The sequence below is a fragment of the Phyllostomus hastatus genome, unplaced genomic scaffold (genome assembly GCF_019186645.2).
Source record: "Phyllostomus hastatus isolate PE091 unplaced genomic scaffold, TTU_PhHast_1.1 phas_scaffold_39, whole genome shotgun sequence".
Taxonomy (NCBI): Eukaryota; Metazoa; Chordata; class Mammalia; order Chiroptera; family Phyllostomidae; genus Phyllostomus; species Phyllostomus hastatus.
In genome coordinates, this window is record NW_025334028.1 from 3,933,366 (window position 1) to 3,956,525 (window position 23,160).

Genomic DNA, 23,160 nt, shown 5'->3' on the forward strand with positions numbered 1-23,160 from the left:
ATTGCCAGAGGGAAGGGGTGGAGTGATGTGGAGGAGGATGTAGAGGGATAAATGATGAAGGACAGAAACTTGACTTGGGGTGGTGAACACACAGTACAATGTACAGATGATGTCTTGTAGAATTGTGCACCTGAAACCTGTATAATTTTGTTAATCAGTGTCACCCCAATAAAAAAGAAAAAAAAACAAAAACCTTTTTCAATTAAGTAAACAGTGATGTTTCTGGGAAAACATTTATTTTCCTGAATATCCTGCCTTTTAGTACAGTGTACATCTAGGGCAGCACCAATTGTGCTCTTACAGATATTTAATAGTATTTGGGGATTATAATTACATCCTTATAAAATACATATTTTTGGAAAAAAGATTATATGTTACATAGACTATGAGGTATGCTAACTAATTAACTAGAATTTTTTCTTCTAAAAATGTTGATTTTTCTTCTTTAAAGATTGGTTTTGAGGGTAGAGATGTAAATATATTTATGAGTCAATGCTAAGCAGAGCTGAGAAGACTTGCTAATTTATAGGTAATCAGTGTGGACAGCTAACATTGTGGACAACAGAATTAGCATCAAAATTATATTGGTGTATTGAAAAGTGAGTCAGGAAAAAATAATTAAAAGCTTAGAAAGAATAAGTTAAATAAGATAATTTTCATAAAGTCAAGATGGAGACCATTTGTCTATAGATTTGACAGAAGTGGGTGAATAATGACAGCATAGAGACATTGACAAATGTCAGTCTGAAAGTGGCAGCCTACAAACTACATTAATATAGAAATTGCAGCCAAAGCTTTCTACAGTAAATAAGATTCCTGTTCTAAAACTGCTGATACAAGTTATCATTAATTTGAATTTAGCCTCCTAGTAATCCCATTCATGAATCAAAATTTGTCTTCAAAAATATATCTTTGGTACATAGTAGTTCTCTCACTGCCTTTTCTTCTATTTCCATTTCCTCTTGCCATCATTTTAAGTGATATGAAACTGAGGAGGAGAAGGTAAAGTAAAAGCTGATGATTTCAGCAAAGTTCTGAGGATTAACATGCCATTTTGATGGCATGCAGGGACCCAAGCACTTTGTTGAGCATGCAGGAACCCAAGCACTTTGTTGAGCACTTTGTTTCTGGGGCACAAAAGGCTTTCTTTGCTCACAATATTTTGTAAAACAGCTTCATTTAGTATGTAAGCTTGCATTCTGAAGTCAGACAAACCTGAAATCTCATTTTCATTTTTAACATCTCTTCTCTGAGTCTTAGCTTTCTTCTACCTTTTCAGGGTTCTTATGGACAATAAAGTAAATGAGACAAGATATGTAATGGTAAAAATTAAGTGAAATAGTACATATAATGAAAAAATTAGTGCTAATAGATATTTTAAATCCCTTCCCTTAAAACATCTTAGAATTCCACAAATGCAAGCACCTTTGTTCCAGTCTCACTGGTCTGCTTGGGTAGTGGCAACCACACTGGGCTTTGCTCTGTACTTTGAGGACTCCAGAGGTCTTCGTTTTCTCAAGAGGTCATATAATCACATGAATAGACTAGTTAGATTCTTCTAAGAATTCTGTGTATAGCAGTTATTGCTTCTGAGCAATGAGAGCTGTTTAACTTGGTACAAATTCAGAGAGGGGCCACAGAAAAGATTAAAGGACAGGAGATTAAAAACTAAGAGAGAAAAAAAACAGAGCAAGTGGGATTATTGAATGGGGAGGAGTGAAGGCTGGTTACTGATAATAGTCTTCAAGGGCCACTGGGCTATTATGTAAAGTAGGGCCCCTCAACTATTTTCACTTTGGCCCTCTGAAAAATGTTCACTATGCCATGGTGCACCTGGGACCCACACCCTACTGATTAAAATTGGCAGGGGAGGAGCAGGTCTTTAAAGAGATTTCACTTGAATATAGTCAAGAAGCAAAAAATAGGTGAAAGAAGAAAAGAAGAGGGGGATACGTTCTTTATGGCTTTTTAAAATAGTTTATTAATTATTGTATTTTTTTCCATTACCATTTATCTAGCTTATACCCTCTTCCACCTCCACCCCACAGGGCCTAAATTGTTTTCACTTTTTAGAACTACCCTAAGTTGTGAGGGGAATTTGATTCCAGGGGTGTCTGAAGTCACTGATTGGTGTTTGCAGTTTAACATGTAAAGCTTTCATTACTTTTAAGAAATAATAGTAGAAATTGAAGTAGTCGGCATCTTTGCTGAAATGTGATTAGGATCCTTGTAGGCCAGTGCTCAGGATGGAATCTCCAGCCACAACTCCAGACAACCTGAATGTTCTTTGTCGCTGAAAACAGTAACTTGAATAAAGTGCAAAAAACCCCACATTATTTTTATGTGAAAAATATTTCACCTTTAAGGAAAAAAATGTCAACTTTTAGTGCCTGTGATGAGGATGATGGAGTCTCAAAAACAATAGCTCTGAGACAGGAAGTAGAAATTCACAATAAATTAAATATGTGAATGTAAAATTGTTCGTGTGTCTGTGGTGGTGGTGTAAGGAGTGGGAGGTTGTTCTGTAGAGAAGCAAATAAAAGTGAGAGTTCCAGCCAGTATTAAACTTCAGGGATGGTTGAACAGCTGGTGGTTTTGTGTGTCTGTGCACAGAAAACATATGGCACCTGATGGAAGTCCAATACTTCAGTGCTGCTGGACAATTTCAGGCATACATCTTGTGAATGTCAAGTCTACTACAGTGATTTTAAGGGTGATATCAATTCTTCTGCTTCACATTGGAACAAAGTTATCATACATCCAACCCTTGGGTCTGGTTAAAGAAAAGGAATTGTTGAGTAGGAATTAGTCACTGAAGTTGTGGAATAATTAGATTTTTACAAAGAGGCTATATCTTAATTTGTCAGTTAACTAATTTAGTTAATTCATACTAGTTTAGTTAATTCAAGCATGAGAAACATGGTACATGATTTCTCATTCTTCCCTGGACTTTGATTTTCAGAACTATGGGTGCTGTTTTTCTGGACTATTAAGGACAAATATTTTGACTGGTGCTAGGCTGACAAAATAGAAAGCATTATCTTTTCAGAAATAATTAATAGTATTATAGTCATAAACAATTATGTATATTTTAGGCAACAGCTTTACAACAGGAAGATAGGCCTGCAAAGACAATATTGCCTCTATTCACAAGTTTGTAGATTTGCAGTTTGCTTTTAATTCTGTATTTGCTACATTTCCAGTGTAGAATTAAAAGAACATTCAACTCCAAATTTCATTATAAAATCTTTTGTTGTGTTTTTCAGTAAATATGGATATACGATTACAAAGTTTTCCAGCTTATTAGTGTACACCAATTCTAGTTATTTATAAAATTGTTAAAAGTCTTTTCTAGATGTTATTGTCTCTTCACTCAGAAAGCACAACCTTCAGTATCATTCTAGTTTTCTTTTCTTTTGAGAATGTCTGTCTGATAATGTTTTCTTTCATAACTAGAAACATGTATTGATAACGCTTCTCTTTCCCAGTTTATGACGCTTGGAAGATTTGAAAGTCAAATATGGTGGAGAGAGAAGTTGTCCTTACAGTGAGACTGGAGAGAGAGGAAATGAGAATGTGAGCCATCCAAAGAGAGGAAATGAGAGTGACAGGCAAAACAGAAGGCAGAAAATACATGCAGGTTGACTCAAGAGAGAACTGACTGGAAGGTGAAAGGTGAAAGGACCAAGGAAAAGGCAGACTTTTAGAGAATCACTTAGACCTGAGGTCTGTGGCTGTGACTTCAGAATTACTCCCAAGGCCTTATCAAGTTGGAGGGGCTGAAAGAGAGAGCTGGGCAACATTCAGGTTAGAAGAGAGGGGAGGGAATTTAAGTGGAAAAGGGGAAGGGTTTACAAGAACAAGTATAAAGGACACATGGATAAAAACTAGGGGGGTGGAAATGGGAGGGAGGTGGGGAGGAGTGGGGGGTGGGCTGAGATGGGAGTAAAAGAAAACTATACTTGAACAACAATTAAAATAAAATAAAATAAAATAATAAAATAAAATAAAATAAAATAAAAAACACATACACACATACCTCTGTACAAACAGACAGGCAGAATCTAGCATATTTTTAAGATGTTGTTAATAATTTATTTCTACAAGGGGACATTGGAATTAAATTAAGAGTGTTGAGGGTTTGTTCCCAGGTCCAAGAAGGGACTGTCTCTGAATTTTAAAATCAAAAAGAACTTTTAGATCCTGGCTTTAAATTTCTTCTTTTTATACATGTATGCATAAAATAAATTTAATCTAGAAAAATTGATTAGATAGTCTAATTTATTCTATTTGCAGCAAAAAGTATATTTTACCAGCCATCTATATCATCATGAAGTAAATACCTTTAAAATCTTAGAACTTCTGAGAGTACTAAACTGCCTTAGTATTAGCCAGATTTTCTGGTAATATTAGAACTTCTATAAAGTAGATTTGTAAGGTAGAGATTCTGATACTGTAAAGACTATAAATTCCAAATTGTTACATCATATTCCTCCTGACATAATGTAGAGAAATGGTATAATCTATCTTCTTGGAAAAAAACTGAAGTAAATATGAATAAATTCAGTTTTCATTTTTAAGAATCCCTTTTTAAAACAGTGAGAACATTAACTGCCTAATGTTAAAGTGCTTTAAATTTAGTTAATCATTTAAAATTTCAAGTATATTTAGAGAACAGAAGTACAGTAAAGTTTCATATTCTCATCATCAGAGTTACCATTACGAGGCTTTTGCTACTTCATCCATCCAGGTTTTCTCTTTTTGGAAGTATTTGAAAGGAAAATCCAGTCATCAAGAATCCATTTCACACTTGTGCTCTTCAGTACAGTTTTTTAAAACTGTGGCATTTTCTGCTGCCATAGTTTTAAAAAACTATACTGAAGAACATAAGTCTTTGAACTGGAGAGCATTATGCTAAGTGAAATAAGCCAGATGGTGAAAGACAAATATCATATGATCTCACTTATAAGTGGGGCTAATCAACAAAACAAACAAGCAAGGAAAATATAAACAGAGACATTGAAATTAAGAACAAACTGACAGTAACCAGAGAAGAGGTGGGAGGGGATAATGAGGGGAAAAAGGGGAAGGGTTTTCAGGAACATCTATAAAGGACATATGGACAAAACCAAGGGAGAGGGTGGGATCAGGAGGGGAGATGGGGATGGTTAAGGTGAGGGGAAGTGGTGGGGTGAGAGAATAAAATGGAGACAACTGTACTTGAACAACAACAAAGAAAAAAGAAAAAAAAGGAAGTAAGGGGGAAGAGTGTGTTCCCAGGGTCTATCCCTGTGTAGTGAATGAAAGCACACTCCCCATTACACATATCTTCACACACCCCTAAAATAAAGCAGGCTGAATAACTTAAAAAAAACAACTATGGCATTTTCTTACACAGTTGCAATGCCATCAACACACTCAATAAAGATAACATTTTTCCTTTAATATTATCTCATATTCACCCATAATCAAATTTCTCTGGTTGTCTCAAAAATGTATATTCTTACAGTTGGTTTGTTAAATCCAGAGCTCCCTAACCCCCTATACAACATGTGGTTACCATGTCCTATAACTCTTTTTAAATTTCTTTAAAATGTATTGATTTTAGAGAGAGAGAAGGGAGAGAGACAGTGAGGGAGAGAGAAAGAAACACTGATTCATTGTTACACTTATTTATGCATTCATTGGTTGACTCTTGCATGTGCCTTGACCAGAGATCAAACCTACAACTTTGGTGTTTCCGGATGGTGCTCTTACCAACTGAACTACCCAGCCAGGGTTTTCTGTAAGTCTTTTATAATCTACAGCAGTAATTCTGTTCAATTTTTTACCCTCTACCTACTAGCTTGCTGAAAAGTCTGTCCATTATCCTGTAGAAATATATGAAATATATAATTTAAAGTCCATAGTAATGTAGTCTCACATAAACTACTCAGTATCTTGCTAAATAAATAATTGAACCCCTAAAGGATTTTGCTACCTCTCATGAAATTAACACTTTTGAGTATTTTACCCCAGTTTACAAATGAAATAAAATAGGCCCCTCATGAATTTGCCAGATTTATCTCTAGTTTCCCTTTATAATAAGATTTTTCCCTTTAATAGATCTATACAGATTTAGAAATAAGATGTAAATGATATTTGAGTATTATCATTAGGTTTTAGAAAATGTTTATATTTTGGTGGACTGGCTGATTAAGTAGTGGGTGAACTAGCCCCTATATACTGTTCTTACTTCATCATTATTGTTACTTTTAACAATAGTCCTCATTTTTTTAACCCATAGTATATGTTAGAAAGTTGTTAAGCACTTTCCCTATATCATTTCATTAAATCTTCAAGAAAGACATTGTCAAAGTCATTTAATAGAAAGGTTTTAACCCAGATTTGTGTTACTGAAAGCTCATACTCGTAACCAATTCAAGTTGTCTGCCTGCGTGCCCCTTTGTTATCTGTTCCTATTAACATTCCTTTTCCCCTGTCCCAATTGTTTTAGAAGCCATAACTTTTCTTCTTTCCATTTGTATACCACTGCTTCATTTCTCTCTGATAATGGAGCTACATTGAGACCCTTTGTTGGGAATCGCCCTGCCTGGTTTCAGAAGCTGTAACTCCCCATGGCTAAGGCTGAGTGAGAGACCTTGGGACCATAAGCTAAGGAAGAGACAAAGCTTATCTCCCTGGCAGGGGTACTGCCTCTGCTCCTTTTACTTCACCCTGCCTGGCCCCCAGTGCTTGCTTGGTTAGCCACTGATGGGTAAGATTCCTCAAGGGAGGTATGACTTCAGACAGGCACGATCATGAGGAGGCCCTCAGGGAAGGACTTGGGGGGTTATAGAAAAAGAGGGTGATGGCCCCTCGCCCCCCCACAAGAAGTCTCTTAATCTCTTGGCTGCCTTACTTCCCCTGCTCCACCTAAGCATGAAACAATGCCGAAGGTGGGTGCGGCCCTGTGCTGGAAAGGGTAAGTTCCCCAGGGCAATCGGGCCTAAGAGAGAAAGCATAAAATCCGATGAAACCTACTTTGCAGATACCTTCAGTTTAAATGATAAGGGCCCAAGCCTGAAATGAGTTTGTTTTCCCAAAGTTTTATGGCCCTTTAACTATCTGACCCTGACTCTAAATGAGCCCTCAAATTTCTTTTGAATATTATCTGTTTGATCATTACTGCCTAACAATGATTGTGGGTCTTTGGAACTATTGGTTGCTTACTGATTATAATAATGCTCTGTGTACTTTGATGCATTTGCAAATTATTTCTCCAGGATCATGTGAGAGACCAGCAAGTAGCAAGCTTGGTAGGATCTATAGTGATCCTAACTAAAAACAAAGGGGGAAATGTAGGAGACCATTCTGTGTGGTGTGGGCCCAGACAGGACCCATGCCCATGGATAGGTTTTCCCTTGGGGAATCAGGCCTGCAATGTACCTAGGCTGCTTTGAGACTTGCTTTTTCTAAAACTTTCTCACCCTGAATTGAGGCAACAAGTACCTACTGTGACTTCTTAAAGTCTGTGCTAAACCTCCCCAGTGTGGAGTGTAGCCAGTCCAACCACTTTTCCCTTTGCTTTTGCAAATATCCTTCTTCCGTGATGTGACTAGTGGCATCATATCCTTTATTTTCTGTAAAAAGTAACCACCTAAAGCCAACCTGTGCATAGTAAATGAGGACCATCATGTAATGTGTCCAGAAAAAGAAATAAAGGTCAGTCGAGGAAAGGGCCGAGGCTTTTTCTCCTCTTGAGAGAGAAACCATGCTGTCCCTTTTCCTCCACAGGACTGGGTAGTCTGTGTGAATTTCTCGTGCTTCATCCACATGAGCCAGACCCCACAAGCTGGGATCCACATCAACCCTTTAAACAATATCAACTTAACCAGTGAGAAATGATCAACTTTATATTTTCATTGTTTTAGAACACAAAATGTGTCAATATACTGATTTCTCTCTGTACTCAATTAAATAGTTTTGACTTTTTGACTTTCACACATTTTTTTCTGCATCAGTTTATTTCTACTTAAGACTTCATACAGAATATTTTTATGGTTTATTTATTTGACACAAATATTATCTTTCTGATGTGTTTCAGTATTGTACATTTCCATGTCATAGCTGAAAGACCAAATAATATTTACATTAGAATTTTTTATCTGATATAAATAATCTATGGTTGGTGTTTTAAAATCTAGTAATATAATTTGTATTATATTAAATAATATTCCATATTTATATTGGGATATAATGATATAAACTTAAATTTAATATAAATCTGCACTCTGAGAACTTAATTTTACTATGATATTTAGCCATGCCTTAACTGCTGTTTTCATGAGGCCACCTTTCTTTATAATTTTGAGGATATTATTCAGGGCTACATTTATCACACAAATCTTGGAGATATTTGTCATCTTTCTTTTCTGTGTTTTTGGTGTTTTGATTTCAACTTGGGCCAGGTTCAGTTGAATATCCTGAGCAAGCAGACTGCATCCTGTTTCATATTAACATCACAATTTAAACAGAAGATACTCAGGAAGACTTTGAATGTTGCCTGAAGGTTGTTGAAAACTGTTACTGTGATTCAGCTCCATCTTCTGATCTTCTTTGTGTTATGTATTATATGAATTGTCTGGCTGGTAGCATTACAGGCCAGCACCAGCCCCTTTACGACCTCTTAATCCCACTCCTAAAACCATATGGATCATATCACCAACAGATTAAATACACAGTTATTAAATGTGTTACTTTAACAGTGTTTTCTCAAATTAATTTAATTAAGCATTACAAGGAATTCTTTTTGATTTCTGAGCCACAATTGAAATGTTCATGATAATATGCTCTCTTCTTTCAGAGAGGAAAATTGATGTTCTTACTGTTTATTTTTAGTGATGTTTTAGGTTTATGCTTATACAGAGAAAAACAAAATAGCAGGTTGAGTTCAGAATGTACTTTGGTGTGACTCAGGGCTTAGTTCAAGCTAGTCACTTACCCCTTTTGAAACATCACTAAAAACACTGGAATTCTGGGATGTATCTTCCAAAGAGCAATTTAGCTGCCCAAAGAGATAAGGATAAATGCACTCATGTGGACCTAGTTATGAATATTTGAGATCTCTACTTTTTATAGCTCTTTCTTCTGTCTTACTTAGCCCTGTCCCTGACATAGGCTGTGAATAAGAGTTCCTCTGGGGCTCTGAGTTCTTCCATGCTCATATGATATATAAGAACTAAGGAATTAATGTGTTAAGCACTTTAGCTACATTATTTCACCTGATTTTTCAGGAAATAAACATTAAGTCCTCACTAACATTTATAGATTATGAAATAAAAGCTTAGAGTAGGATGACTTAAAGTGAGGTCCACAAATTGTTAACTGCCCTCCATGAAGTTAGAAAAGAAATTGAGAATTAGCATCCAGGAATGTCTGTAACAATTCAACATTTTGACATAAGATTTTTCTGTTGTATTTTGCAATAGTATTTGTCTACAGCATATTGGCAGTGATAAGAATGAAAGAAAGGGAGGGAGGGAGAAAGGAAGGAAGAAAAAGAAAAAAATGATCCTTCATCATAAATAGGTAAGAGATGCAGGCGTAAGACAGTTAATGATTAGTTCAGGGCTGTACATGAGATAAGGGTCAGAACCAAGATTCACACACTACCCTGGCTTCAAAGCCTTTACTCTTTAGCGTGACAGTCTCCTATCTCCCAATTTGACAATGATGATGAGTCAAGGAAGAAACAACCAGCAATCTGATGACAATTTGTCATTACCCTTAGGAGACTCAGGAGCTCAAACTTCAGATTTTGGGGAATTAAAGTAAGAAGGGAAGATTTTATACTAAAGCCAAGGTTCTTACTCCTGTGTAGTCATCCCACCATCATTTTTTTTACCATAGTTATCATAATTATTACTAGTTGAGAGGTAAGAACCAAGAAGTGTTCCATATACTTAATGTGAATTATCCAGTTATTCCCAGGATGGTTCAATAAGGCAGGCACTATTTGGCTTTGCAGTATCAGAGCCAGGATAGCAAAGCAAATGTGCCTGATACCAAAGCCTATACTTTTCCCACCTATTCTACATGATGGATTCACAAGGATGTCTAAAACAGCACTAGAATTTATTTGCTAATACTGGGGACTTGGATCAGACTAACTGGGTTTGAATTTGGTTCTAGAGCTGTGTGGTCTTAGACATATATCTTAACCTCTCTGTGCTTAAATTATTATGTCTATAGAATGGGAAAAAGAAGACTTGCCTCCCTGGCTGGCGTAGGTCAGTGGATCGAGTGCGGGCTGCGAACCAAAGTGTCGCAGGTTCGATTCCCAGTCAGGGTACATGCCTGGGTTGCAGGCCATGACCCCCAGCAACCGCACATTGATGTTTCTCTCTCTCTTTTTCTCCCTCCCTTCCCTCTCTAAAGATAAATAAATAAAAAATCTTAAAAAGATTATATATTAAAAAAAAAGACTTGCCTCAAAAGCTTATTACAATACTATAACATTTTTTACTATATTAACACAATGGTTGGCACATAATGTTCAGTAAATTGCAGCTACTGCTAATATTATTAATATTAAAATTATATATCAGTACATTTTAGCTTAACATAAGAGTAAAACAAAAATGTGGAATATTATAGTTTATGCATTTTGACTTTCTGTTAAAATTTAGTAAATTTTGCTTTTCACAATAATGTGTGGCTTTAAGGCATTCCATCTAACATGCTAGCCAGAGTGAAATTAACCTTATATGTCCTTCCTATTTTCCACAATCTTTAGTTCAGGTATTCTCACTTGATTAAATTGCTTCTCTTTTAAATATTGAAATAAATAGACCTCAATAAATGTCTGGAAACTTACTTTTGGAAAAGGAAACATTAATTTTGTACTATTCATTAATCACCACTAATGTTTAGTTTATGATTGCCATTCTAAGAATGTAAGCTCTAAAAACCAATGTGGAGGTGACTCTTGTGGAGGCAGCTAGCACAAGACTGAGCCTTGCATCCTGCTCTGTACTGTCCAGACTAGCAAACAATACAGTCAGGATGGCTGAAAGTGATCTCAAGAAGCCAAAGGGCAAGATGTCTGCTTATGCCTTCTTTGTGAAGACATGCAGAGAGGAACATAAGAAGAAAAATCCAGAGGTTCCTGTCAATTTTGCAGAATTTTCCAAGAAGTGCTTTGAGAATTGGAAAACAATGTCAGGGAAAGAGATATCTAAATTTGATGAGATGGCAAAAGAAGATAAAGTACGCTATGATCAGGAAATGAAGGACCGGTTAAGGGAGGCAAGAAGAAGGACCCCAATGCCCCCAAAAGGCCACTGTCTGGATTCTTTCTATTCTGTTCAGGATTCTGGTCCAAGATCAAATCCACAAATCCTGGCATCTCTATTGGAGATATGGCAAAGAAGCTGGGCGAGATGTGGAATAACTTAAGTGACAGTGAAAAGCAGCCTTACAACAATAAGGCTGCAAAGCTGAAGGAAAAGTATGAGAAGGATGTTGCTGATTATAAGACTAAAAGAAAATTTGATGGCGCCAAGAGTCTCGCTAAAGTTGCTCAGAAAAAGGTAGAAGAGAAGAGGAGGAGGATGAATTAAAAAACAAAGCAAAACTATTTATCTGTCTCCTTGTGAATACCTTAGAATAGGAGAGTGCCGTAATCAACACAGCTCTTATTTGAGAGGTGTCTGTTGCCCTCATTAGGATTAATTACACAATTGGATCATAATCATATGTAGTCTTTCAAAGTGCTCTAGAAATTGTCAGTGGTTTACATGTAGTGGCAATGGGTGTCTGGAACACCATGAAACTGTATCAAAGTTGTACTTATTTCCAAACATTTTTAAAATGAAAGGGCTATCATGTTCTTCTCACTCTGTGCACTTTATTGTTGGTGAGACAAGGCATTTAAAGATGTTCTTGGCATTTTCTGTTTTTAATCTCTAATATGGTTATTGGTTAGAAATCCTGAGTTATCAACTGTGTATATCTATAGTTTGTGAAAAGAACAAAACAACCGAGGTAAGCTCTTGATGCTCTTTGCTTAGTTTTGAGGCTGTTGGGAAGATGCCTTTTGGAGGGGCCATAGCTCAGGATGTCCACTGTGAGGCTGGTCCTGTAGACAGAGCAGTGGACATCCGTTTAGCTTCAGGTCGTCTTGTTTTTATATGCAGTGGCATAGCATTCTGCCATTCTTAGCTGTGGAAAAAGGGAGGAGGTTCAGCTGGCATGAGAAGTGTTTGGTTCTCTTTTAGTTAAGTGCAGTAGTTTTAAACTGGTTGTTTTTAAACAAACTGTAGAACTCTTCATCGTCAGCAAAGTGAAAAGCCACTGTATCAATGAAAGTTGAAGAACCTTCTGTATTAAACACAGTTTGAAACATTTTGTTGTTTTTTGTATGTTTACAATGCTGAAATGTTTTCGAAGTTAAATGAACAGTATTACACTTAAAAAAACAGTTCAGAGAGCAGTGCCTGGTGCATAGTAGGCACTCAATAAAATTCTGTTAAATTAATGCATGCTACTGGAGAACTCAGTCACAGCAATTTATATTCCTTTGAATAGTATTTAAGTCTGCCTTTAAAAATGTATCATTAAAAATATTAACCTTTGCTGTCTCTAAAAAAGCTGCATCACTGTGGAAGCTGGGGATGGGGTAAGAGGATTAAACCACTTTCTACATTTATCTGTATTGAGGAGAAAATGTGATTCCTAACTACTGGCTTGACCTCATCTGTAGGTGTGTCCTTGGAGTACAAGCTGGTTCACCAGGCCTGGTGGGGCATGCTGGAGCCCACATCTGTTACCATCTTGAGGGAGTGCTGGGTTATGAGTTCAATGTGGTACAGTGCCCGGCCTGAGTCATTGTTACGTCTCGGTGAGTCAGACTGTCTGGCACTGGACCCATTAGTCAGATCCTGGGACTGCACCGTCACTGCACCGTCACTGCTGGATGGTGTGGCTAGCCCCTGCAGCGCCGCAGTGATGTCTGTGGGTTGGGGTGAGGCTGGGGCAGGGTTTATAGTGTCTCTCTTCAGACAACCCCTTGGGCTCCTTATCTCCTTACAGGAATCAAAAGAGTCTCAGCAGTGCCTCTCTCCCAGCTTTACTGACATTTTTGAATAATAAACTAAAGAGAGAAGTTGATATTTGAGGAAATAAAATGTATTATTCTCTGACAAAATCTGACTATGTTACTCTAGACAAGTCTGCGACCATTAATTTCTTCACCTGTGAAATGAGAAGTTTTGGACCATTGTTTCTAGCACTGGGACCCTATACCCTGAGAATCTGGTCTGGATAGAGCCTGGGAACTTATATTCTTAAAAACTCCCCATGTTATTTGGATGGGCAGCCAGGTTTGCCCATCATCAAACTACACTACTTCCAAGGGCCCTTCTAAACCTAAAACTCTATAAATCATGATCTATTTTCCAATCAAGTTCCTTTGAGCCAAAACCAAAAATTCATTAATTATCTAGTATTAGATGAACTACAAAAAAGGAGAAAGCTTCTTATCATTTAATTTTAGTAAAAATGAAATTCATGTCTTTTTTTAAAAAATCAAGTTCACCTGGGCAACTGCAAAACTGTTAACATTTACATTCCTGTTTGTAAGGATGAAATTCTATCTTGAAAAATCCCAGGCTGAATAGAAATACCATATCTGAGCCCATTGTTCTGTGGCCTTTCACCACTGGGTAGGTCAGAGAGAGAATAGGCCAACTGGGTCAAAAATATCTCAATGCAGCCATTTCATTCACAGCCACAGCCAACAAAGTTCACTGTGAGCAGCACTTCCTGCCTTGTTCTAAGCCACAAACTGCATCAGGAAATAAAGTTTGTCAAATTTTATTTTCTGGCTGAACCCTGTGTTGAAATAGCCACATTATCTATGACATCAGTGATAAGGTCAAAGGAGAGAAAATACACATGAATTTATTCCCTCAAAAGTCTTTAGAAAAAGGCAGGAGGCCAGATGTTTCCTCTTTAAGTGACAAAGGGTGGCCTGAGAACAGAAGGTATGAGGAACAATTTGGAAGATCCACTTGGACTGCTTTCTTAGTGCCTGAGATTACTAAGTTCAATGAGGGCATCACATCCTGGATCCCAGCACGGGGTATGGCACACAACAGATGCTCAGTGTATATTAAACAAACATATGAATCAGACAGTTATGAAAATCTCAAGATCTTTTTCTACTGAGAGTTAACTCAGGAAAAACCCTATCAAATTATAAGTTCAAAAAGACAGTGTGTCTTATTCATCTTATAGCGCTTGACAAATTATCGGTAAATAGTATTTAATGAAATGAGTTGGTCCAGAGGTCTTCTAGTTGTAGAAAAAAGGGAGGCAATCAATGCAGGAGCTCATCATAAAGGTTAAAAGAGTCTATGTGCATATTACATATCAGTATTTCTTGAACAATCATTGACTGATCTATTGATGTCATGTGAGCAAACATAGCAACATCTTTAACTGGTAATGATACTTATTTCAGTGAAATAGCATTATTCAAAGCAATGGGTTTACGGATATTAATTTGGCAATTTTAGGACAAAACACTGAGTCACTCAAAATAGCAAAAAATCGAATTGCCCTAAATGTCTAACAATAGGGAACTTGATAAATAGACTATGATGCGGTCATGCAATTACGTTCTCAGTTAAAATCATGTTTTTAAAAAATATTTATTGCTGTGGAAAATTTTATGTATGCTAAATCAAAAAGATGTAGTAGCAGAAACTATTGGTTTCCTACTCACACCTATTTGCTACAGGCTTCCTACCCACCCCATTTCTTTTGTCCTTCCTAAGAGCACATTTTTTTTTGAGGTTACTATCTTTTTCTACATAGCCATGTGCTTTAAGGGAGGCAGGGGCCAGGCATGACTAAAGAAAGCAATCCATGGTCACCATGAGTTCCTTTTGCCAATGTTAGGTTGAGGCAAAGGTAGGTATGTGGTTTATTTCAGGCCAATGAGATGGTTTGGGGTAGGAAGGCTTCTGGAAAAATTTTTTTCCATCTTGAAAGAAGACATAGGAAAGCAAGGTCCTGCTTCTGTTAAATGTTGGTGAGTCAGCAGGTGATGTCTGCACTGTGGCAGCCACCATGCCACAACCTTGGAACTGAGCTGACATGAGGCAGAATGCAAAGAGATGGGAAGGCCATTGATGGTTGGCGCTGCTGATGTGCTGATCAGTCAATCTTGCAGTCATTGGCAGTAGGTCATTGTCCAAAAGTCAATTCAGCAAAAACTCCCACTCTAATCAGGTCCTCATATGGCCAGATTTTTTAATGTACTCATTGATTTTAACTATTTTGATACAGCTGTCTGATTTCTCTTCTTTTTTTTAATGTATTTTATTGATTATGCTATTACAGTTGTCCCATTTCCCCCCTTCTTTCCCTTCCATCCTGTACCCCCTCTCCCACCCACGTTTCTCCCCTTTAGTTCATGTCCATGTGTCGTTCTTATGAGTTCTTTAGCTTCTACATTTCCTGTACTATTTTTGCCCTCCCCCTATCTATTTTCAACCTACACTCTATGCTACTTATTCTCTATACTTTTTCCCCCTCTCTCCTCCTCCCACCCCCCTGCTGCTAGCCCTCCATGTGCCCTTCATTTCTGTGGTTCTGTTCCTATTCCAGTTGTTTACTTAGTTTCTTTTGGTTTTACTTTAGGTGTGGTTGTTAATAATTGTGAGTTTACTGTCCTTTTACTATACATGTTTTTTCTTTATCTTCTTTTCTTAGATAAGTCCCTTTAGCATTTCATAAAATAAGGGCTTGGTGGTGATGAACTCCTTTAACTTGACCTTATCTGCAAAGCACTTTATCTTCCCTTCCATTCTAAATGAGAGCTTTGCTGGATAGAGCAATCTGGGATGTAGGTCCTTGTCTTTCATGACTTGGAATATTTCTTTCCAGCCCCTCCTTGCCTGTAAGGTCTCTTTGGAGAAATCAGCTGACAGTCTGATGGGAACTCCTTTGTAGGTTACTGTCCCCTTATCTCTTGCTGCTTCTAGGATTCTCTCCTTCATTTTTACCTTGGCTAATGTAATTATGATGTGCCCTGATGTGTTTCTTCTTGGGTCCAACTTCTTTGAGGCTCTCTGAGCTTCTTGGATTTCTTGGAAGACTGTTCCCTTTGCCAGATTGGGGAAGTTCTCCTTTATTATTTGTTCAAATACATGCTCAATCTGTTGCTTTTCTCCTTCCTGTTTTGGTACCCCTATAATTCAGATGTTGGAATGTTTAAAGGTGTCCTGGATGCTCTTAAGCTTTTCCTCAATTTTTTGAATTCTTATTTCATCATGCTTTCCTGCTTGGTTGATTCTATCTTCCTTCTGGTCCACTGTATTGTTTTGAGACTCAGATTCCTTCCTTTCACTATTGGCTCTCCTCCGCGTATCTTCCTGCATCTCTTTTATGGTAACCTGCATCTTTTCATCTAAATTGTGCCCAAAATCAACCAATTCCGTGAACTTTCTGATCACCAGTGTTTTGAACTGTGCATCTGATAAATTGGCTATTTCTTGGTCGCTCAAAAGGATGAGTCCTAGGGGACTGATCTGTTCTGTTGGAAACACGTCTTAAGTCTTTCCCTGTCTCTGGTCAGTCTTGTTACAGTGGGGGGCGGAGCCTTAGGGGTTCACAGGGTCTGGGCACCCTGGTCGCTAGATTGTGACGTTTATGTGTGGGCGGGGGCGGGATCGTGAGGGGACAAGGGCGGTAGTTCCGTTCTCCTGGGCTCAGGCCCTTCCTTGGGATCCTGGGCTGCGAGCTCTGCCCTGGTCCACAATCGCTGCCCCACAGGGTCCGCCAGCTGCAGCTTGCACACTCAGGGATCACCGCTGCATTCTTGCGCCCTGGATGGCTGTCGCGCTGATTTCGTGCCAAATTTTCCCCGACCTCCACGCGCCGCCGACCCGCGCCAGCCCCGCGCACGCCCGGCTCGTCATCTCCTACCGGTCTGGATGTACGGGTCTACTTCAACTTCTTGGCTGTCAGGCTTCCATTCAGATAAATCCTGTCAGTTCTGAGTGATATTCTATCTGTAAATTATTGTTGTTCTAATCTTGGTTGTGTGAGGAGGCACAGTGCATCCACCTATTCCCCCATCTTGCTGGAAGTCTGATTTCTCTTCTTAATAGCACTCTAAGAAATATTGAATTTGTCTCAGTCCCCATTCTTTGTTGCTATAACTTAAGACTGACTTTTTATTAATTGTTCCATTGAGAAGTCACCTTATCTCTGGATTTATGTGAGCCAATTACTTCTTATTGTTTAAGCCAAGTGAACACTGAGTCCAGAATTTTCGTGAGTGGCAACTAAAAGCATACTCATACATGTAGGTTGAATGGGTTAGAGGAAGGTGGGGGGAGAGAAAGAGAGAGAGACAATGATCTCTAATTTATTATTTCTGGGTTATAGGAATGGGAATATGGCTGATTTGTACATTTATTATGTTCAGCTTTGCCCTTTCCTATATTTTCCAATTATAAAAATAATGAATATATATGCTATTATAAATGAAGTGGAAAGTTATTTTTAAAAACTGGGTTAAATTCTATAAATGTTGTCAGTACTAATCTTAAAGGATTGTAAGATCATTGAGAATTAACATTCAGTTAAGCTTTTAGTAAAATGTGAGTTGGAAGGAGAAAACTTCCCAAAGGAGAAATAGTTCAATTAATTCTGGAAGAGTGAGTATGTATAGGATGAGTTGGAAGAAGTGAGGGTCAGGATTTCTCAATCCTCTGTTTCTGACTGGGTTGAGGAGGACTTGAGAAAAACTTTCATTAAGATTTTGTCTCTTCTTTGCTTTATGTGTTTCAAATGTAATTTTTCATCATTGTATCAATCTTGGAAACAGGTATTATTATCGCCATTTGTAGAGGTAGGCAAGAAACTCAAAAGCTCACACAATCTACAAATAACTGGAGCTGTGATTCTAATGCAGGTCTGACATAAAACACCACATGCCACAGGTCTCACTGGTGAGCTTCCTGGGACTGAAAACTCATGGGATTTTGTCACTGGGGTGATCAGACAAAGACCTGTCATAACTGAAAGTGATCAAAACCCAAACCAAAGGACATAAGCAAAACTGGGAATGTATTGCCTTAGGAAGTAATAGAGTGAAAACAGCATCGGTGTGGCAGCCTGTACAAAAGGTGCTAAAACATTCCTTCTACAAAGGGAGGGAGTGTCCTGAGCCTGCAAAAGGGAGCCTAGGAAAAGTGCCTCCATGATGCTGCTGCCTACCTCCTGTAGTCTCCAAGCCTGGGTCCCAAAAGCGCAGCTTCTCAAAGTAAAAGTGTAAATAAGGTAAACTTTGTCCAAACACTCATCAAAAATTTTGTGAAAATATGCAACATTTTGTTATTTGCTATTTATATATCATTATTGTTTGTATATTATTGCTGTTTGTCCTTAAAATATCATGTTGCCTAAGCAATCGGGATACAACTAGTTGTCCTCCAGAGTAAAGGGCACTGGCCAGAGGCTGACCTTTCAGTGTAAGGCTTTAATTAGCTTTACACTAAATGCCTGTTTTCCACCCTGGGTAGAATAGTTATATTTTAGAACTTACTGTTTATTCAATGACTGAAAGAAAGTGAAGCATCTGTTTTATTTTTTCTCTATTTAGTCCCTAGATCTGGAGTGGGCAAATTTTTCTGCAAAGGATCAAATAGAAAGTATTTTTGGCTTTGCAAACCATATGGTCTCTGTAGCAACCACTCAGTTGTGGCTTTTCTCATAGTGCAAGAGCAGCCATGGACAATATGTAAGCAGATGAGCATGGCTGTGTTCCAATTAAATTTTATTTTCAAAAACAGGAAAGAAGTCAGGTTTGGTGTACAGACTTTGGTTTGCCAATTCCTGCCCTCTATCACTTTTTAAAAAAAATCCACTGACTAAAAGCACCATTTTTAAAAAACCCATGACAGAGCAAGAGAATTTCAGATTTTTAAAAAATATGAGTATATTCCATTTTAGTGGTTTTTGATGGTTGCCAAAGGAATCGTTCTGAAATAGGAATTATGGTTACCTGTTTTGTGCTTCTGTTTATTCCAGAAGAGGAATAACTTTATCAAAGCAAGCTTAAATATTTTAAGTTAATAAAATTATTTCAGTAGAAAAGTAAATCAATGTTTTAAAATCTTGCATTTTAAAGGTAAATTTGATTAATAAAAGAGCTATGCAAACTGAACAGTGACTAGATGAAGGGATCATAAATTTAGGGAAACAGAAAATTATATTTTCCTTACTGTGGAGGGGAAACTTATGAAATAATAGAGTAGCCACTATTTTAAGTCTCTGGGAATTTCTGCCCAATGACAGATGTGAAATTTGAAAATTGGTTACAGATTGTATGACTAGTTTTTTTGAGGAGGGTAGTGGTGATATTTTCTTTTTACACATTAAAAATAACTGGGTTAATAGCTGTGGCTGGTGTGGCTCAGTGGATTGAGTGCTGGCCAGCAAACCAAAAGGTTGCCAGTTCGATTCCCAGTTAGGACACATGCCTGGGTTGCAGGCCAGTCCCCAGGAGCAGTGTGTGAGAGGCAACCGATTGATACATGTATCTCTCCCAAATCAATGTTTCCCTCTCTTTCTCTTTCCTTTCACCTATCTCTAAAAATAAATAAATTAAAAAATACATATCTGGGTTAACATAAAATTTTGACATTTTAAAATATAGAGCTTTAATGTACATACCATCTTATTTATACTTAAAATAACTCAGTTTTGGTGATAGCTATTATCATTCTTTTATACCAAGGTAAAATATTTTCAAAATATATAAGCTTGACTCACATGTGCATGGTGACCTTGGAAACCAGATGTGTTGGGCATTACGATCCTTACTTTCAGACATAGCATAACATAGAGATTTGGAAGGTTGCCTGATTCTTCCCAAGTCCAGTGAAACTAGAACCAGAATCTAGATTTACAGGCTCTGAGTCTATATTCTTCTATTGTGTCATATTTATCCAGCTGCCCTCTTAAACATGTAGATTTTTCCAATTCTCAATTGCTTTACAGATTTAAAAGACTGAATAAAAGAACAAACTATGTCATTTTCAGCTGTGACTTAGAATTAATTTTTGAAAATCACAATGAAAAAATTATATGTATTTTGGGCAGATCGTTTGAGGATTTCTAAAAGCTCAGGTGATTCTCAGATGTCAGAAGTGCTTGAATATACTTAAATCTTCTAATATGGATGGCATGTTTTGGGCCCAATAATGAAAATTTAGACTGTTCAAAAAGGCTATGTACCAGTTTTAATTTTTTATTTGTTATATTAATGATTTCTATAGACTTTTGTTGGAAAAAATTTACTTTGCTAAATAATTTACTAGGCTAAATCATTTTTCTTCCAGCTTTCATATTCTCTTGCACTCTGATTTAAGAATCAAATCTATATCTGAATGTAAAAAAGTCTGCAGTGAGAATAGCAAGAAATTATATTGTTTCAATAGAGAAACAATTTTTATTAATCCTATTTACTTATGATTTTAATAAAATTTATCTTGCATCTGACCCACAAGCTATTCCATAGTGTTAGAGTAACTTAAACATGTGTATTAACATTGGTTGAATGAATGAATGAATGACTAAATGACTACAGACTTTAAGGTTCTGGAAAGGAGACTTCTAAGATCCCAGAAATGGGTATCATGCAAGAATGTAGTCAAATGTGGCTCTGGAGCCAGGCTTCCATTCTTATCCAATGTTCTTTCCTTTAATGAATAACTTTTTTATTATTGTGGCAAAATATGCCTAACATAGTGTTTGCCATTTTAACTATTTTTAAGTGTACACTATTTGAAAGTGTTCAGTGGCATTAAATAGATATGTGCAAACATCACCACTATATATCACCAGAACATTTCTTTCTTTTTCATACCATGGCAAAAATATTCTCAAGGCCTGGCTGGTGTGGCTCAGTGGATTGACTGCTGGCCTGAGAACCAAAGGGTCGCTGGTTCAATTCCCAGTCAGGGCTCATGCCTGGGTTGCAGGCCAGGTCCCCAGTTGGGGGTGTTTGAGAGGCAACTGATGGATGTTTCTCTGGCACTTCAATGTTTCTCTCCCTCTCTTTCTCCCTTCCCTTCCATCTCTCTAAAAATAAGTAAAATCTTTTTAAAAGTCCTCAAATATATAAGCTTAATCATATGTACATAGTAACCTTGGAAATATACATGCTGGGCATTATGATCAAACAATAAGTCCCTATTTTTCTTCCCTCTAGCCCCTGGAAATTACGAGTCTATTTTCTGTTTCTACAATATGCCTCATAAAGGTGGGATGATAGAATATTTGCTATTTTCTATCTGGCTTATTTCACTTAGCATATTCAAGTCTCATCCATGTTGTAGTGTGCATCAGAATTTTCATTTAGGGCTGCATGCCATTATACATCATATATAACAGATTTTGTTTATCCATTAATCCATCAGTGCACATTAGGTTATTTCCACACTTGGACTATGTGAATATTTTGGTGAGCCTGTCTGTACATATATCTGTTTCATGCTTGCTTTCAATTCCTTTGGGTAGGTATCCAGAAAAAAATAGTTGAATCATAGGCAATTCCACTTAATTTTGTGAGGAATCATCATATTGTTTTTTGTAGAACTGTACCTACCATTTTACATTCCCAAGCAATGCACAAAGTTTTGCTCCCTTTTTCCTTCACCTTCTCATGAATTTGAAAACTAGTAAAGCTGTTACTGAACAGCAAGTGAGGTCCTGCCTGCCGCCCTCTAAGCAAAATTCTGGAGGCAAAAGTTTGGTGATAAAGGAAAAGAGTCTTTAGCCCTGGCTGGTGAGGCTCAATAGGTTGAGCTCTGGCCTGCAATCCAAAAGGTTGCCTATTTGATTTCCACTCAGGGCATGTGCCTGGGTTGTGGGCCAGGTCCGCAGTTGTGGGTGTTTGAGAGGCAACTGATGGATGTTTCTCTGGTACATCAATGCTTCTCTCTCTCTCTTTCTCCCTCCTTTCCTCTCTCTCTAAAAATAAATAAAATATTTTTTAAAAAGGAAAGGAGTCTTTATTCAAAAGCCACACAATTTTGGAATAACTGCTTTCCACATGCATTAATCACTTAGCCTGTCATTGAAGGCTAAAAAACCTTTAACTCTGGAGTTCTCCTATCATTCCCCCCTGCTAGTTTCTAATCATCTTATATCTATAGTTTACAAACTAAAACAACATAAGATACAAAAGCTGCTCAGTTTTGGAAGAATGGCAGGTTTCTGCCTCAGAGCCCATCCCCTCTAGGACACCCAGAGAAGAATAACCCTGCCACCCCATGCCAGACCAGTCCTATCCTAGGCTGCACTGAGAATTTCTTCTCTCATCCAAAATCTACCCAAAATACCATCCTTCGGTAAACGCAGGCAGTTGTAGGACAATCATCCAGGCATCCTTGAGGAATAAACAATTAAAACAAAGCCAATCTCTGGCCTTCTTTTATTTTAAACCTTCTGGCTCATTAATTCCTTGAGCTCTGGAGGCATTCAGCTTCTCAGCCAATCCCATCCTAGGCTGTTTATCATTGCCTCTGGCAACCTCCTCCTACAGCCCCTCCCTCCTCCTCCCCAGTAACTTGATGAGATCTCTCTGTGTCAAGATCACACCCATTTAGAATGGGTGATTTTAGAATCATTCTTAGAGGAACATTGAAACCAAAGGGAGTGCTAACTGAAAATAAAAAGTGCAGGTGAGGATATGGAGATATTGGGATAATCACTCCCCTGACTGCATTACATTTTATGAGACTATTGCAGCAGACCAGAAGGAGATTGAAAGTCAGAGAAATGTGCTTCCATTAGCCTGGAAAGAATTGAATAGCTGTATTGTGAACTGCTTTGGGGGGCCATGCAAAAAGAGACTGCAAGGGGCCTTAAGAGCTGAGAGTGGTTCCCAGAAAGAAAACAGGGACCTTGGTCATAGGCTGCAAGGATGAGAATTCTGCCAAAAAGTTGAATGAACTTGTGAGAGGACCCAGGGTGCCATATAAGAACTGCAGCTGGGGCAGATATCATGACTGTGGCCTTGTGAGACATGAGCAGAGGATGTGACTAAGCCTTGCCTGGACTCCTGACCCAAGGAAATTGTAACAAGTATGTGTT

General features: G+C 37.7%; 1 pseudogene; it reads left to right on the forward strand.

Moving 5' to 3' along the window:
• Positions 1–11,046: 11,046 nt before the first annotated feature.
• Positions 11,047–11,603, forward strand: LOC123806711 (annotated as a pseudogene).
• Positions 11,604–23,160: the final 11,557 nt, after the last annotated feature.